Genomic DNA, 17,470 nt, shown 5'->3' on the forward strand with positions numbered 1-17,470 from the left:
ATCACCACAAAACTGACACTTTATGTCCAGATTTCTACAGTAAATTTTAATCAGTGCTTTAATTGCCACTAACAGCTACAAAAGATGTCACTTTCTGGTCCTGGATTAGTTACATTGAACACAAATGAGCTGACAACTGTAACAGAAGCCTTCCCGATACAGAATTAAAATCATGAAATTCCCAGAGCCTGCACAAAGCAACCCTTTCCTTCCTTACCCAGCCAACAGTGCAACTCATGAGAAACAGCTGACCACATGCAGAATGAAGTCTCTGTTGGAAACCGGGCTCAAAGTTACATTTGATGTACTTCAGTCAAGTGACAAACTTCATTATAACATTCCAAACAGGTTTCCAGGAACAGTGGCACAGTGAATTAGGGGCTAAAGGAAGAGGAGTTGTCAGTTGTAACTGCATCAGAAAGAAAAACAGGAACACATTTCCTGGGGTTTTTTAAATTACACTTCAAGAGCTATTGTTACTAATAGCTGCTCCAAGCTGTAAGAACTGCAACCTCAGAGGGCAAAAGTCAAAGAAACCCCACTGATTTTCCCCGGATTACTCACAAAATTAATAAGATCATTTGGGAGCAAGCCTTGAAGTTATCAGAAATCTCTCATCACATGCCCATAGTACACTTTAGCAGCATTTCTGTTTACTACTGTTTAATGAACTGCAGCACTGAAGCTGAAATCCTCTTGCCTGCTAGTAGGTCATGCTGGAATGCAATTTAGGTATCTACATATTTTCTGTTTCCAATAGCAAAGTTAGGAAAAAATGAAGCAGATGAGTCTTTAGCATTTTTTTCAGTACATGGTTACAAAATATCTTACAAAGTGTATTCACCACTGAAGAAATAAGTATCAAAACATATACCAATATTACGACTGATAATATAAGGAAATTGTCTTAATTATTCATTATATAATCAAACAGAACATTGACTTACAGTGCCATAAAAAGTGTTCCTTTTTAAAATATTTTTTAAAACAATAGTCTCAAGCAGGTAGAAACAATTCAAACAATGAGAGTTCCATAGTTGAATTCAGCACTGCTGTTTTGACACGCAAAAAATCCTAAGTATCAACAAAACTTAATGGAAGCTATGCTGCAAACTGATTCTTGTCAAGGAAGGAACTAAAAAAAAGCTAAAAAGCTTTTTAGCTAAAAGCTTTTAGCTAAAAAGCTAAAAAAAAACCTAAAAAGCTAAAACAGGGTTTTAGCTACAGGCATGTCTTCACTACACCATGTTTAGGCACTGAGAGGATTTTAGCCCAACCCCTGCCACTATTTGTGCACAAGTATCTCATTCTGAGCACCTGGTTCAGTGAAGTTCCCCATACCACTACCTATGCGGAACAAAATAGACACTAAGTTGGATATCACCTTTCAGCATCCAAAACATGGCTTGCCAGCTAGAAGCTCAGACATCCTCTGTGAATTTGTGATGGGAGGTCAGCAGGAGACAAACCAGAACTGGTATGCCAACTACAAGATAGCCTCTCAACAAGGCCACAAGAATAAGTCAGAACCAGGTAGAGATCAGACAAAAATGAAAGTGCACATGACAAAGCAGGACCTCAACTTGCCCTTAATGTGAAGGGCTCAAACACCCACTTGCTGGAAGTGGTGTGCATTTGAAAGTGTTATGCATCTGAAAGCGAATCCTTTCTTTTCGCCTTTTGGACAAATGTTCTGAGAAGAAAATGAAAGGACTTGAAGAGTAAATTGACCTAGGAACCAGAGTCACATTACAGGAGAGCAGAGAGACTGAACATCATCATCAGGTTGGAACCCAAGGATCTGGCCAAGATATGTGCCGGGAATAACAACAATAAAAAACCCAAAACTTACCTCCTTAAAAGCAAAAGCCAAAGAGAGGCAAAAATCCCCAAAGCAGCCTGTCACAGGTAAAAAGTTGACTTACCTTTGTTATCAGTTTGAGAGAAATCACAATATTTGTGGAAGGATTTTGTTGGTTCGATCAGTACAATCACTGGAGACTTAAGATTATCACGCATTCATTGTCACAGCTTGGAAGAATGGCTTGCAATATTTGACTTCCCTTCCTACACCCCAGGCAATCCAAAATGGATTCCAAGCAAGCAGGAAAATTAAGGGTCTTTAGCCAGTTCTGTCTGTTTTACTTGAAAAGTTAAGCAGAACAAATCCAGCACATCAAGAGACGGAGGTAGCAGAGATACATGCTAATACATACACACTTAGTTTCCAAAATGGAAAGTTAAGTCTGAATATGGAGCAAGGTTGTGTCTCAATTGCTGGTACGTGGAAGTTCACTGTCCTGAGAAGGGTTAACATGGCAAACCTACTGACCATTTCAACATGCAAACCTGTGCATGTTTTTTGCACATTAGAAATAGCCTTAAAGCACCGTCTGAGACATTCTAAGTCATAAATCTATTGTATGACATGCAGTTTTAAGAAATCCCATGACACTGCTGCTGCCTGCTACCTAGGCACTGCTAATTCACTGTTTGTGTGCATGTGTTGAAGACTGCTGTCACATGCAACATTCTGCATCCAAATTCAGCATCCTGTTTGTGTTAGCATGAACCTTTGCCCACTCTTGATTGATTATGCTTTTTGCACAGGAAAAGCTTAAGATGAGTTTTAGAAATTCCTTTTGCCAGGGCAGAGTCTCTCACCCCTTCCCCTCATACAACCCATTGTAGTTGGGGAGGAAAAAGAGGAGAAACAAAGCTTTTAATAAACTGTGAGAAACATGGGCACACATAATTTTCAGAAGTCAAATTACCAGTTATCTACACATTCTGTCCCCAAAAAATGTAAGAACAAAGGGTATCTGTTGCTTCCCCTGTACTGCTACACCACCCAGCTAGGAGAGCTGCACGTCCTGCCTTGGAATTGACTCATTGATTTCAGTTCACTCCTAACAGTGGCTCTTGGCTCCATTCTTCTATTTGTAACACATCCTCTTTATCACCAGTAACATGAACTGAATTTGCCATCTGAACAGGCTGGTAACAGCAGTTTGCCCGCCTGCAAAACATTGCTGCCTTCAACTACCTTCAACTTTTGACAACTGTTCAGTACAGACATTCTTGTATCTGGATATTGCTTTACAAGTTTGAGCAGCAAAGTGTCAGCTGGATCACCTAACAGGACATATGTACACTGGCTGGTGATATCAATTGCAGTAGGGATGAAGCAGACATCCCTACTGCCATAGCAGCTGGTTATATGTCATGTAGGTTATGAAAGAAAACCACTGTCTTGGAGAAGTCACCTAAAGTGGTAAGATGCGAGGATAATTTCAATTACCTGGAAGTGACAGTCACATCAATTTCCTCATCTGTCAATCCTGACAAGCAGACAAAAAGTTCTTCAACTATGAAAAGCAGATGTCTGTCCTGGAGCTACTGGGACTGGCACAGAAATGTAAGGTAGAAATGAACATTTTCCCTTCCCGAAAGCCTTACGACTGGTAGCATTTGGAGGCATCCATTAGTTTTCTTATAGCGTTTTTGTAGACTTGAATTGGTTTTGAGCAGTGACTGCCTGGGGCCCCAGAAATGGCATAGCTTTTCTCTGAACAGATGAGAGTTTAGGTTTGTAGTCATTCTCTTCATGTACTTCATTGATCATACACCCGAACGGGTCATCTCGATGGTGTTTCAACAGAAAAGTCCCATATTCTTTTGCTATTTTTGAGCCAACCATAGAGCTACAAGTAACTTCACTCCACTGTTACCCAAGGAGTCCAATGACTACTAGCCCAATATCTTTATGAGTTCTTAAAATTTTCCTGCAAACCCTTCTATCAAACAGGTAACTCTGGTTTTTTCTTCCATGCTGCTTCACCGATAATCCTCTAGTTTAGTTTGTCTAATACAATTAAAAAATATAACTTCTACTTTTCCTGGATGATGACTTCTTGTCAAAACTATGTTTAACTTGGGACTTCTACACCAAGATACATTTTTTTATGTAACAAGATTACTAGGTGTATCATCATATCTCCCCCTTCTCCCTAAAAGGTAACTGGTATGGATTTATTATTTCATCTACAGTATCTTCAAGGAAAAATTTTCAAGTCTCTCATAAAAAACAAAGTGAAAGATGACAGCATCTGCCCTGTCTTCAGCTTTAGACATTACCACAAAACAGAGGTATTATCAACAAGTAGCTATTTAAATATTTATAGTTCCAAGTATTAAAAATAAGGAAATTTTTAAATGGCTTTTTAACATGAAAGCAAAGATTGAGAAATTATGAGACACCAAAAACTAAGTATACTGCATGCGGAATGGTTCAGAAAATAATAATACAGCTTAGATATTAGGAGTGAGAAATGAAGTTCTCTAACATGCTAGCTGATAGCCAGCTTTAGGCAGTATCCACTAAAAAAAGAGTTATCAGACAACTTCTTCACTGCTGGTATGAATTGAATGGATGGCTTAATTTCAGAACTGATGGTCTCAAGAGTCAAGAATTTCTAGGCACAAAGGAGCCTGTTTCCATTGAAGTTAACCATCAAGTTTTTGGGGTTTTTTTTGTTTGTTTTAAATAGAAATCTCATTTCTCCACAGTAAGAAGCTTTTCCTCAGTAGAAGCCTCAGGAGTGATAGGAAGGGAGCAGACTTGCATTCAGGAATGCCCTGAAGTTATTTCAGCATACCCTGAAGATTACCACCGGGTGAGGATACTTCCACATGTACTCCAATCAAAGCCTCTACTACCCATTTTGCATGGGGTGCGGAAAGCTACATGAATTAGCAGTCTGCGGAACTGTAAGCATTATGCTGATCTTGCCTACTACATGAATATAAAGTACCTTACTCAGTACCCAAAATGTAATCAAATCTGTACAATACAAATAATCAAAAGGTAGATATTTGTGTGCAAGCTGATGGCAGATTTCTAATACTCTTAAACCCTGATTTATGTCAGGAATATGATCTCATGTTTATATGTTCTTTACTTGAGGTGGAAATAACTATTACAAACTATCTGGGCTCATTTGCCAACATCACATCTCTGCAGAGGATACTTGAGAAGGAGATTAGAACAAAGTTTCTCATCAGTATCAGAATATCATGCCAATTAACACTTTCTAAACTATTTTTTTCTATGAAATCCAATTTTTCTTGAAGTTTGGAAGAGAGTTAAAAAGCAGTAGTTGTACCTGGATTGAAAATAAACAGTGTCTGAACCGATTAGCCTCACGAGGGCAGGAAAGAATCTCAGTGTAAATTTTGAAGTGGAGCTCTGCTTGGAATTTCAACAAGGTAATTAAGCATAGACCACTTCAAAGTGGGACATGTCTATACTGATCACTGGAACATACAGTATTGCAGAAGGGGAAAGTCAGTACTTCAAACAGTACTTGAATAAAATATGGTTTGGTTTTTTTTTAAATCCATACTCTGTAAGAAACATAAGAACAACAGACTGACAGAATATTCTAGCAGGTCTGCTTTTCATTTTTTTCAGTTAACTTTATTTATGCCCATATGCAAATATTTCTTTGCAAGCAGGAGAACTTAGCTGTTGGCTCCAAATACCTTAAGATAATTAGAATGGTTTTAAACATTAGTTATGCCATGGTTCCTATCTTTCTGTGCAGACTGCAGGGTACTGCAAATCCCATTTGTCTTCTCTCTAGCTGACCTGAGGTAGTACTGCACCTGAACTAGTCCTGGTTGAATTCTGAAGTGTGTGTCTAATGTCTCTCCTCTAGCTCACATCATACATGATACTACTTTTGTTGATATATCATGTGTGCCAACATCTCAGCTTCTTTCTTCTGTCTGCTAATTTTCTATTTTCAAACTCCAAGCTTTTGCAGACAATCAAGAAAAAACACTGTTCTGTGCCATACATATATTACATTGCCTGGGTTGCCCTGAACATTGATTGCTCCTAATAAACTCTTCCTTCATGCTCACTGACTCCCTCAAAAGATTTCCAAGTCAAAACTCCTCTCCACAAAAGCTAAGCTGTCAATGTATTAATTTTATCCAGTTTGTCTGGTACTGAAGCAGGACTTACACCATTCCTTCCCTTCAGTCTGCAAGCACAAGTGAAACAAGTGTTTAAATCATAGTATCAGAGGAAGGAGTTGACTGCTGGGCTTCAAGTCAGCTCCTGTTTTGCAACATCAGCTAACACAAGCACAAGTAACACAAGTAACTGACCAGACTTTTTAGGAGGAAAAGGGGAAACTCACTTGTCTTTATCCCAAAATAGAATTCCTACTTTTCAGTTTGCTGATGGTTTTTTGTTTGGGGTTTTGTTTTGTTTTTTTTTTTTTTTTAAACAAAACAAATTTGCAATTCTGAATTTATGACAACTATGTCCCAATGCCCAAACATATAGATTTGCACTGAAAATACATTTTGTGGACTGAGGTACACAGGCTCAGTGAATTGAAACTTTGCCTGACATGATGTCAGCCAGTTGTGAATAGATTCTAGGTGCACTGTCAGAACTAGGAGTACAAGCCCTGGCTCCTTCTCTGGAGACCTAGACAGAAGGCAGTATTTCACTTGTAGGATGGAATACACAGAAAGGAAAGTAACATACCTGTCTTTTACAACAGGAGGTAATTTTGGTAGATTAACAAATAGGCCATGTCTTCAAATTACTGCAACACAATTCAGGGTGGTTTTTTGGTTTTGTTTGTTTTTAAAATACAAATACATACACACTCTTTTTCAGTCATATTTTGTTCAATGAGCTTCAGAAAAAAATATGCCATATTCTGCAGATTTGCAAACTAAGAACATATGTCAGCATTATGCATACCACAATAAAAAGAGAATGCCTCCTGTTCAGCTGAACATCTCTTCCTGCACATGTACACACATGGAAGCAGCTGTTGCCACTAAATATCTTGCAGAGCTGAAATGCGTTTGAGAAACTCTGCTCCCTTCCCCAGGCAGGACATGCTCTTACAGACTGTAGGAAAGCTAGATGGGGTAGAAAGTAAATGCAAGTAGTGAGGTGGTTTGTCATTCCCCCCCACCCTGTAACAAGCTATGAAAATATACTCATACAGCTTTGAGAAATTAAAAGACCAATACAAATATCACTTTCTCCTGTAACTGTTAAGCTAAGCAGCAACACTAAGTGCGCACTTTATTTTACAGTACAGCACAAGCCAAAAATAGGCTTCTTGCATTAAAGCAGGAAAACATGCAATTTGCCCATCAGGTCACTACAAGAGTAGGCAAAAAAAGTCGCATCTGCAACACTGGCTTATACTGAAAAAACAAGGGGGTGGAAGGATGAGGTAATGGAAAGAGGGAAAGCAGTTTATCACTCCACTCACTCTCCCCTTGTAGAGGACTAAGCACTCAGGAACAGCAGAGGACTATGCTCCTACTCATGACCTTTCTTTGAAAAGTGCAGTAAAAAGTCTCAAAAAGTAACAGAAAAGTCAGGGTGGAGGCAGAAATCTGACATTCCAGCACTCCCACTCCTAGCTTAAAACTTTGAGGCAGACCCATTCCTATTTCACAGTCTGCTGACTTGCTCTACTTTCCATGAACCAGAATGCTTAAGACATTTTAACTTAATCTCTGCTTAATATCTCAAGTTAATGACATTAAAATTTTGTTTCTGGAATCTTTAACATCAATGGCAGCAGGTGGACCATTGAAAGTGAATGTTCAGTAAGAAAAAGAAAACTAAGAACCTCCTTGCTCCAGAAGATGACCCAGAAGTCCTTTTTCTTGAGGATTTTAGAGACAGGTTAGTTTGGTTTGCATGGTTTTAGACAGGTGTACACCTACAGTAAGAGAAATTACATGTAAGTCAGTACAGAAACTGCACACTTCTCTCCAACATTTATCAAGTTATGAGAAACCACTAGCAATGGTACCGAAGCATACTCACTTACAGATTAGAAAATGCATTACTGCCTTCTGTAGCTCATTAAGTCATTTCCCTTGTAAAAACTAGCTACAATATTATACACTGCTGTATATACAACTGTAGGTATTTACATTTCTGTGATTGAAATATAGGAATGATTGTGCTGAATCAATCCACAAGATAATGGATTCCTCAATTTCCAAAAATGACAAAATATCCGATTATTCAGAGAAAAGATGGATAACTCTATGGGAAACGTTTTCCCTAGAAGTTATTTGAGCCATAAGTTCGTAACTATGAAAGTTTTTTTTACTGTTTGAGTAAAGTTTCACTTTTGGAGTCCATGATATATTTTTAAGATAAGTATCAGATATGGCAGAGGCCCTACTTCTATATCATCAATTCTGCAACCATATAGCCAATTTTTCCTGATTTCCAAACAAGTTGTGTCTCTTATAAGCCATCTCATACTTCCGAGAACTGCAGTGTTTGCACTACTATAAAGAGAGTAAATTTGTAGAAGTGGTTAGTGTTGGATAGTGTTCCATATCACAGTACTGCTTTGCAATTTAATTTTATAAATATATATAAATTATATATATAAAAAATTATATATATATTATATAAATTAAAAACTGCCATAGCATACACAAAGAACACACAGTTTATCAACACAGATGGGTACAGACAGTAAGGCTCTCTGGCCAACCTGTTGCAGTGTTTGATCATCCTCACTGTAAAAGAAGGGGTTTTTTCTTATGTTTAAATGGAGTTTTTGTATTTTAATTGGTACTCATTGCCTCTTGTCCTTTCACTGGACTGGGATGCAAATGGCAAGAAGAGAGCCACAAATGAAAACTGCTACTCAGAAAAGAGCTGTCAAGCACAAAAAGCTGTCAGACCAACAAGAGAAAAGACTTCTAACCTGTAGTACCTGTAGGTACTATTGTATTGTTTTGCCTGGAAATGCAGAAGGTAAATATTTCTAGCCTGCTATTCAGTCACTGTCCCTTTAAAGATGTTAACTGGGTAATGTGAACATAGCAGCAGGAAAGCACATACATACAGGTTTTATTTGCAAGTTTTACTCCATGTTCCATCACCTAAAACAACCATACGTTTTCCATTTCTATAGAGAAACCGTGCCAGTATCTTCACCCAGACAGCTGTATTTTTCCTTTCATTAAATGAAAAAAGGTTTAGTTCTAAATTTCAAGTAAATGTTCCTACATTCACCTCCAGACTTCACTCCATCACTTATCCAAGCAACAAAGCAAACAGAAGAAGGAAAAAACGCAACTCAACAAATCCATGAATCACACAGAAATTATTTTGCTTCCAAGGACATGACCAATGTTTAAGTTAGGCATGGATACAATCTTAAAGACACACCTTCCTCTACTGCAGGACCTCATCCTCCTCAGCTTCTACCCAACTTCCATCCCACCCACCAAGGTTCAAGAACATTCATTAAGTTTCCACCTCTGCAGAACGATGCACTTATGTCTGCACTATACTTTAACTCATTTAATTGTTCTACTTGCTTTGTAACAAAGTCATTACCTGATCAGATATGACAATCATTAAAAGAAAAATAATGAAAATAATTAAAAGATTCAGTAAAAAGAATCCTTATTTACTTAATTGCCTTTTAAATCTAATTCATTCAACTTTTCTGCTTCCAGTTCTTTGGAGATACTAATAGCTCATTTGATCAGCTCTTATTTAGAGAGTCAACTACTGTACTGGCAAAATGCATCTTTAATGCAACTGTCACCTGCAACCTCTTCATCATTTTTCTCAATCAATTCCTCAGGTCCTTCTCTCAAAGCAAAGTTCTTGTCAGTGCTACAGCATCTTTCTCTAAGCCCCTGCTTTTATTCTTCTCTGCCAGCATCAAGAAACTGATTCCCAGTCACAGAATTTCCATCTAACCTCCATCCTAACTCTCCCTAGTAAAACAACACTCTTGCCATTCTAATTATAATACTTTCCCCTCAGGTGAAGGGAAAAAACCCTATCTATATCAAAAGACACTGAAGTTACAGAAATTATTTACCTTGCAAAGAAAAGGAGAGCATCATACTAAAAAAGAGAAGAAGTTAGCCAGACTTGGGACTTTCTGTCCTCATTGTCTCAAAGAGTTAAGTAGCCACACATTCATGAGACCTGCATGTTATATTCCCACCTTATATTGTTTCCTCCTCAGCTGCATGCATCTCATGCGTTTGCATACAGCACCTTCATTTTCTTCCCCATACCTCACGCCCTATGAGCAAGATGCAGCTGGATGAAGCCACCAAGCATTTGGCACGTGGAAATCACAAAGCTGGAGAAAGAGAGCAAAGCTTCATTACAGACAGATGTTGTTGCTCTTACTGGAGCTCCACGCTCAGGAGTCTCATTAGAAAGAATATTGTTCCCAGTTGCACCCTAACAGTGGAGAGAAATACAACAGAAGCAAAGCAAGTTGTCTGCTCATGACAAGAGAACATTCAATAAAAATCTAAATTTGGCACCTTGATAGGTTTGAAATCAATCAGCCTTTAGAATTCACTGCCGCACAATGCTAAACATGGAATATAGCAAGATTTAGTGCACTGCAAATTTTTATGGTTGACAAGAACATTTAGCTGCTCATACTATTAATGCCAACAGAAAGACTATTGGTAGAGAGATAAAAATCCGATGTTTAAAATGTTAAGCTTTTCATGTCTCTGGCTCAAACCATAACAAATAACTTCACCCACTCTAAGGTGATAAGATTGCTTACGATAAGATTCCAGCCACATCACTGCCCTACCAGCCCCAGTGCTCTTTGTTCCCTGAACTGAGTCACTTCTATTGGCAAAGATCACAGAAAACCATTCTCCCACAGACCCCCCCTAATACTAGGTTGTATTTCTCCCTGGCTGGCAAGCCGAGCTGACTCGAAGGTGGACCTGACGCATGCCAGAGCTGGTGCAGAGACAAGGCCATCACACTGGTTTAGCTGCAGCATGCAACTTCACCCCCATAACAGGAAGCATTTAACTGCTTGCTCAAACATTTGTCTTAATGCTGTCTTTGAAAACAACATTTTAAAGGTGCAAGTCTCTCCATTTACTCTAAAGGGAGCCTGGATGACTAGCACTGACGAGGTCCTTAACCATTTAAACAGCTAAACTTACCTATGATGAGCTCTCTCCTAAACTATTAAACCGAGGCTGCCCCAGCAAACAGATTCTCACAACTACATGCCATGGTACTTTCTGCAGACCCTGAAGCTTCTGGAAGTAGCTGACACCAGAGATGACACAGTAAGGAGCCAGATTACAAGTCAACGCAGCCATTTCTGTATTCTTTAAGTGCCTCTGTCAAGGACAGATCTTATTTTCTGATGCTACGTCTCCCCAGACATCCCATATACTTTCCTCATTCTTCCTAAACTTGCTTTTTCTCCAGCTTTTTAATGGTGCACTCTTTCTTCCTGCTTACTCTGTCCCTCTATGCTTGCAAGAGCATCATTCCTCCTATATATACCCAGCATTCTGACAGGCCTTGTTCAAACGGGGACTTAACTTCTTTCAGCCTGCTCATTACTATTAATACTCAGTCCTCTGCCATCTCTATCTCTCTCCTCTCAAACTACCAGAATATTAAAACAAAGTAGTGAATAAATTCATATAGCAAAGGGGTACTGGACAGCTCTCCCCTTATAAGTCTTTTCATGCCCTAGGGTAGATCTGATGTTTCTTTTCATGTTAGTACCAGCACCAAGTTAATATTTACTTTCAGTATCAAGATTACAGTGCTACCAAGTAGTAATAAGTCTCAACTAAATATTCGCAAGAAATTAAGTTCTAAAATTAATCTTTTAAAAATAATGATTTTTTTAAAAACCTCTAATGACTATTAGAATGGGGGAAGATATAAAAAGACATCTGACTGAAACAGTTTCAAAGCACAGTATCAATTATATATGAGTTTGTAGCATTTCATGATCACAAAAAGAAGTTGTCTTCCTCACACTGAATTATGACAAACTATGCACTCCTTCAGTATTCAAATTCTTCTCATGTGTTGAACACTACATAACTAGTAGCACCACAAATTTCCAACTTGGGCAAGGTATCTTCAGTTTAACCACAGGAGATAGTAAAAATCTTTATCTCTATTATGATCTTGTGGTCAGATAACTATTACATGGCCTAGCAAAAAGAACTTAAAATAAACGTGAATATGGTATTGGATTTCTAACCTGTAGCTAAAGGTACCAAAGTAAACACACATGTGCAGCTGTTCCATTATTTCCATCCACAGAACACGAAGGCGTAAGTACACAATGTTTTCAGCACTGCATGCACGTGAGAAAAGGGGCATTCCTTTAATTCAGTCTCCGAATTGCAGCTACTCCCTGTAAGCTTTAATAGATGGAACAATTCAGCTAGAACATCCCAATAGTGAAACCACAAAAGAAACATCCCAGAGACAGACTATGAGAGAAAAGGAAAGGCATACAGCCTTTCATACTCTTCCCAGAAGAGTAGCAACTTTGTGTTATTTCACATTTGTAAAAACCTTTAATTCAGGCATTCAAATAAAACTTCCACAACAGGCACAGAACACAGTCTGCTAAGATGACAAAGGACCACTTTACTACTTTCAATAACATTTATACTATAAAATGCTGTATTTCTGTTGAAAACTTAAAGGAAGTTACAGAAGCCTTAGAAAGCCAGTGAAAAAAGTATGTATTGTACATGAGATATGTAAATTGAAATAATAGAACAGACACACAACAACATAATAGTTACAAAAGATACAACCATAATTTACTTAAATTCAGCTTGGCTATACACATTCTACATAAGAACATTCTTCCTAAAAGGTCAATATATAAAATCAAGTATAAACATATCAATTGCAAAATCAGGATGAAACTCTCAGAAGCTACCCAGACTTTCAGCCGCTCTCAGATCACTGCTTCTTGCTTATGACAGGTGGATTTGTGTAGGAAAAACTTTGTTATCATCAGTCAATTACAGCTAAATCACTATATAACTAAGGTTATACTGTGCAGATGAACCCATCAAAATCCACACCTGTTTGGACAGACAATTCCGTAATTCCATCTGAGCAGTATTTTTTTTGCTAGGAGTGCTAGTTTGCCCTAGCTCAGATCACTATCAGTTTCTAATAGTTTAAATGAAGTAATCTGGTCTTTTTCTAACTGCCACTTAACCCCAGATCACTGACAAAAAAAAATACAAACACCAAAACCTAAGATTACTCTGGTAAACACCACTATTGGCACTCTGTGTACCCAGACCAAGCAGCAAGCACAAGAATCCAGTTTGGACACTATGAAGCCCTGGATATCCAGTCCCTGGATCCCTTCCTGACCCCTAATCACCGAGAACATTTCAACAATTTCAGCAGGTTTTCCAGGAGACATTATTGTGACTACAGCATGATAGAGAATAAGTAATCTTCATCTTACATCACTTTAACAGTCTCCAGCTTCTCCCATGAATGTAAAGCTACAAATTAATATTTTATTTATCAAAGACGAAGTCCACATGCTAATTTTTATCAGATTTTATTGCCATCCTCTCCCAAGACCAACTCAAATATTTTTTCCCAAAAGTATTTCTAAAATTAGATCTTGTAAGCAACATGTAAGTTCTTTCCCTTAGAAGCAGGATCCCATGTAGTGCAAATTCAAGATACTAAATACCCATCTAAAAAGCACACCGATTCCTTGGGTAGTTGATTCTTTACTAATAGAAGTATTAAAGCTCAAATTTTTTTCTCTTCTCAGATAACCAAAACAGTTCTGTAACAAAGCACCAAACAGCATGACAGTACACTGTCTCCTTTTAGCAGATAATTTCATTGCACCAGTGCAAATTTTACCATAACTACCTTCCACTGCTTCTCCCTTCTCAAAGTTTTTCTGTTTCATAACACTCTGGAAACCCAACATCTTGCTTTGAAACAGCTTTGAAAAACTGGCCTATGGCCAACTTGCAACTGATACTACAGTTTAAATACCTTCCCAGCAAAGTTGCACAAACTTCAAAATACTCTGGGATCAGTCATTAAAATGTTTTTGTTTCAGTTACAACACTAATGAAAACCAAATGTCTAAATTTATTTTAGCTAGCTGAATGGTCTAGGGACTTTTCTTAAGAGAAAGGTCTGAATCAACCCTCATTTACCCAACTGAATAGATTAGCTGGTACAACATTGTACAGATATGGATAATACTTTAAAAAGATTTAATTATAACAGTGTTTCAGCCACAGATTTAATTACGGAGGCCCAATTAATTGCCTCAATTTGACTCTTCTTCTCTTAAGTCTTCAATTACAGTGCACCCAAGACTATGCACTTTTAGATACAAGTTTACAAGGTTCAATTTCCTAACAGATTTAAGATCCAAAACTAATGCTATGCCACAGGATATTGCAAACTGGATGGTTTTACTATGCAAATAAGGTACGCAATAACAGACCCTACTTGAAGTTTAAGCCTTCCGAAAGTGTCTGCTTGTAAAAGATTTCACTGTGTTATGCGAGTGTATCTCTAAGTTAATACATGTCACATTCAGTGAACAGAGGAATATTCTGGGTGGGAATCATAAAATACTAAATGAAATGCTTCATACAAAGCTGTCTTTCAGCTAAGAGTCATGACATTCTGCTGCTGGTTTAATCCATACCCTCTACAATTAAGCCAGCAAATTCTATGCTGGTTTTGTACAGGCTTAGCAATCTATAATGAACATTTATGCCTAATTTCATTTTAGAACACTTTGTACGTGCTTCTCCACAGCAAAGAATATCAAAGTTCTGCTAAAACATAATCAACACAGGCTGACACATTTTCAGAGACAACATTGTTGACCATCATCTGTATCTCAAGATATTTAGAGCATGCACCACCTGTTTCCAACTAGCAAACTGTTCAACCACACGATTAATGACAGCTGCTAAAAAGCCTAAAATATCAGGGAAAAGAAATAAAAGTTTAACAGCAGCTACGTAGGATTGAAGCAAGCCAGAGTCTTTTGCTAAGTATGAGTCCTTAGAATACACACAATACTCTAGTAACGTATATTCTTATTTCACAGCATTCTCTTCAAGACCATTATAACTCAAAAGTTAAGAATTTTATTTGTCTGCAAGAATGCCAGAATCTGTGTGTAACAACTATTCCTAGGACAGGAGAGCAAGTGAGCCGCCTGTGCACTTCCAGAGTTGTACATACATAAGAAATCCCTAGCAGAGACTTTCTAGTACTCATCCCCTAACATGTACATCCATGCTACTTAGCCAGGAACATATAAAATGGAACAAATGACCTGCTTGAGAAGCAATACTAAGCACACAAATTCCAACCAAAAAGAAAAGCCGAGATTCAGTCATTTAAAAATCAACTGTTTATTCCCTAAAGTATGTAAATACTGATATAGCAAGAAATTAAAGGTTATAGATCATTGATCACCCAGGAAGTAGGCTTTATAACATCAACTCTAAACACATTGCCTCTTTATTTGAAAGTGCAAAGTTTACTTATGAACACCAACATTCTTGACATGCTTTCAAAAGTATGTGGAACTCTCCCTGTGTAGACATCCTTCTTTCTAGCACATCAAGACATTGAAAAGAGTAACTTTTTAGATGCTTATTTCAGAGTTTCACAAAAATTTCACAGGCGTACAGTAATTCAATTAATTTCACATATTTAAGAGGTCCTTTTACAGAAATTAGATGACAGAATTCTAGTATTAAATAGCTGCTTACTGTTTTTCTGTTAATCCCAAAAGGAGGAGAAAGGAATAATACAGGAAAATGGGATACTTTCGACTACTACACTTACGTTTCACAAAAAACTCACAATGTAAAAGGCATCCAAGGCCTTAGGTCTCTGCCTTCGCCATGACTTTGAGGTTTATAGATGACGGACATCAGAAGCAGAACACCAGAAGCAAAGAATTCTTTCTCGAAGTTTCAGCTTGTCCTGGTTTCAGCTGGGATAGAGTTAATTTTCTTCCTAGTAGCAGGCATAGTGCTGTGTTTTGCATTTAGTATGAGAATAATGCTGGTAACACACTGATGTTTTAGTTGTTGCTAAGTACTGCTTATGCTAGTCAAGGACTTTTTCAGCTTCCCATGCTCTGCCAGGTGCACAAGAAACTGGGAGGGGGCACAGCCAGAATAGTTGATCCAAACTGACCAAAGGGCTATTCCATACCATATGATGTCTGCTCAGTATATAAGTTGGGGGGAGTTGGCCAGGGGGCAGCAATCACTGCTCGGGAACTGGCTGGGTATCGGTCAGCGGGTGGTGAGCAACTGCATTGTGCATCACTTGCTTTGTATATTATTATATTGTTATTATTACTACTACTACTATTTTACTTTATTTCAATTATTAAACTGTTCTTATCTCAACCCAGGAGTTTTTCTCACTCTTACTCTTCCGATTCGCTCCCCCACCCCACCGAGGCAGAGGGAGTGAGTGAGCAGCTCTGTGGTGCTTAGTTGCTGGCTGGGGTTAAACCACAACACAGCTACACTACCTCTAAAAGCAACACTGAACATGATTAAATAGTTCAGCTGTTTAAATGTGACTGAAAACGTACATTAATAATAATTTCTTATTCCCCTTTCTTTTGTAAATCTACACACCTGCTCTTCACTACTTTAAAGAGAATCAAGATATAACATTTATCCACATAAGCAAAATATAATAGAGAAAGACTGAGCAGTATGAATTCAACCACACCCTTCAAGAAACTAACTATAAAAATACCATTTCTCAGTATGAATTTTCTCAAAACCTGGCAGCCTTACAGAACAGCCACATACATAGCTCTAGCCAGGAAAGAAGTCCTCTTTTGACATTTCAAATAGATGTAAGAACGTCTTAAACTGAGCATACCTATCTTATCTCAGGCATTCAGCACAGAAGATTAATAAAGAGCATGTGGATCAAACAAGCAATACCTCCAGAGATCAAGAATAACAAATCTCTGCAAATACACGGTTGGAGAGAAGTTCCCACTATCAAGTACTGTTTGCACAAAGCAGCATAGAATTGCAAACCACGACCTCTGAGGAGACTCCCACATCCCATCTGCACACAAGGGGAACTCAAAGTTTTAAACCCAACCTACTGTTTGGGGCAAACTTCTCAAAAGTATATCTACTAAACAGTAATACACATTCATTCCTCTCCCAGGAAAAACATCAAAAGCAGATTATGCAGAAACAACAATACTGAAGAATTAAGTCTCAAATTCAGAATATTAAGACTGATTTTTATGGCTCATAGAAAAAACTTCAATTTCTTGCATAAGATAGGGAATCTTTTATGTGAACACAGTGTGAGGAAAAAACGGATAAATATTAAGTCTTCCCCAGTGAAGCAGAACTTAACACTTTCCATAGATTGAGCATTCTCACTTTAATGCTTTACCTACTCGGTTGCTTAGTTCAAAATATACCTTATATCATATGAGCTGTTCCAGAACAGTAATATGGAAGCAAGTATAGCTTAAGAACAAGGTGGCTGCTCAGCTTCCTTCGTACCAACACACTCACAGGAGCAGTCACTCCTTTT

This window comes from Pelecanus crispus, chromosome 3 (genome assembly GCF_030463565.1).
Source record: "Pelecanus crispus isolate bPelCri1 chromosome 3, bPelCri1.pri, whole genome shotgun sequence".
Lineage (NCBI taxonomy): Eukaryota > Metazoa > Chordata > Aves > Pelecaniformes > Pelecanidae > Pelecanus > Pelecanus crispus.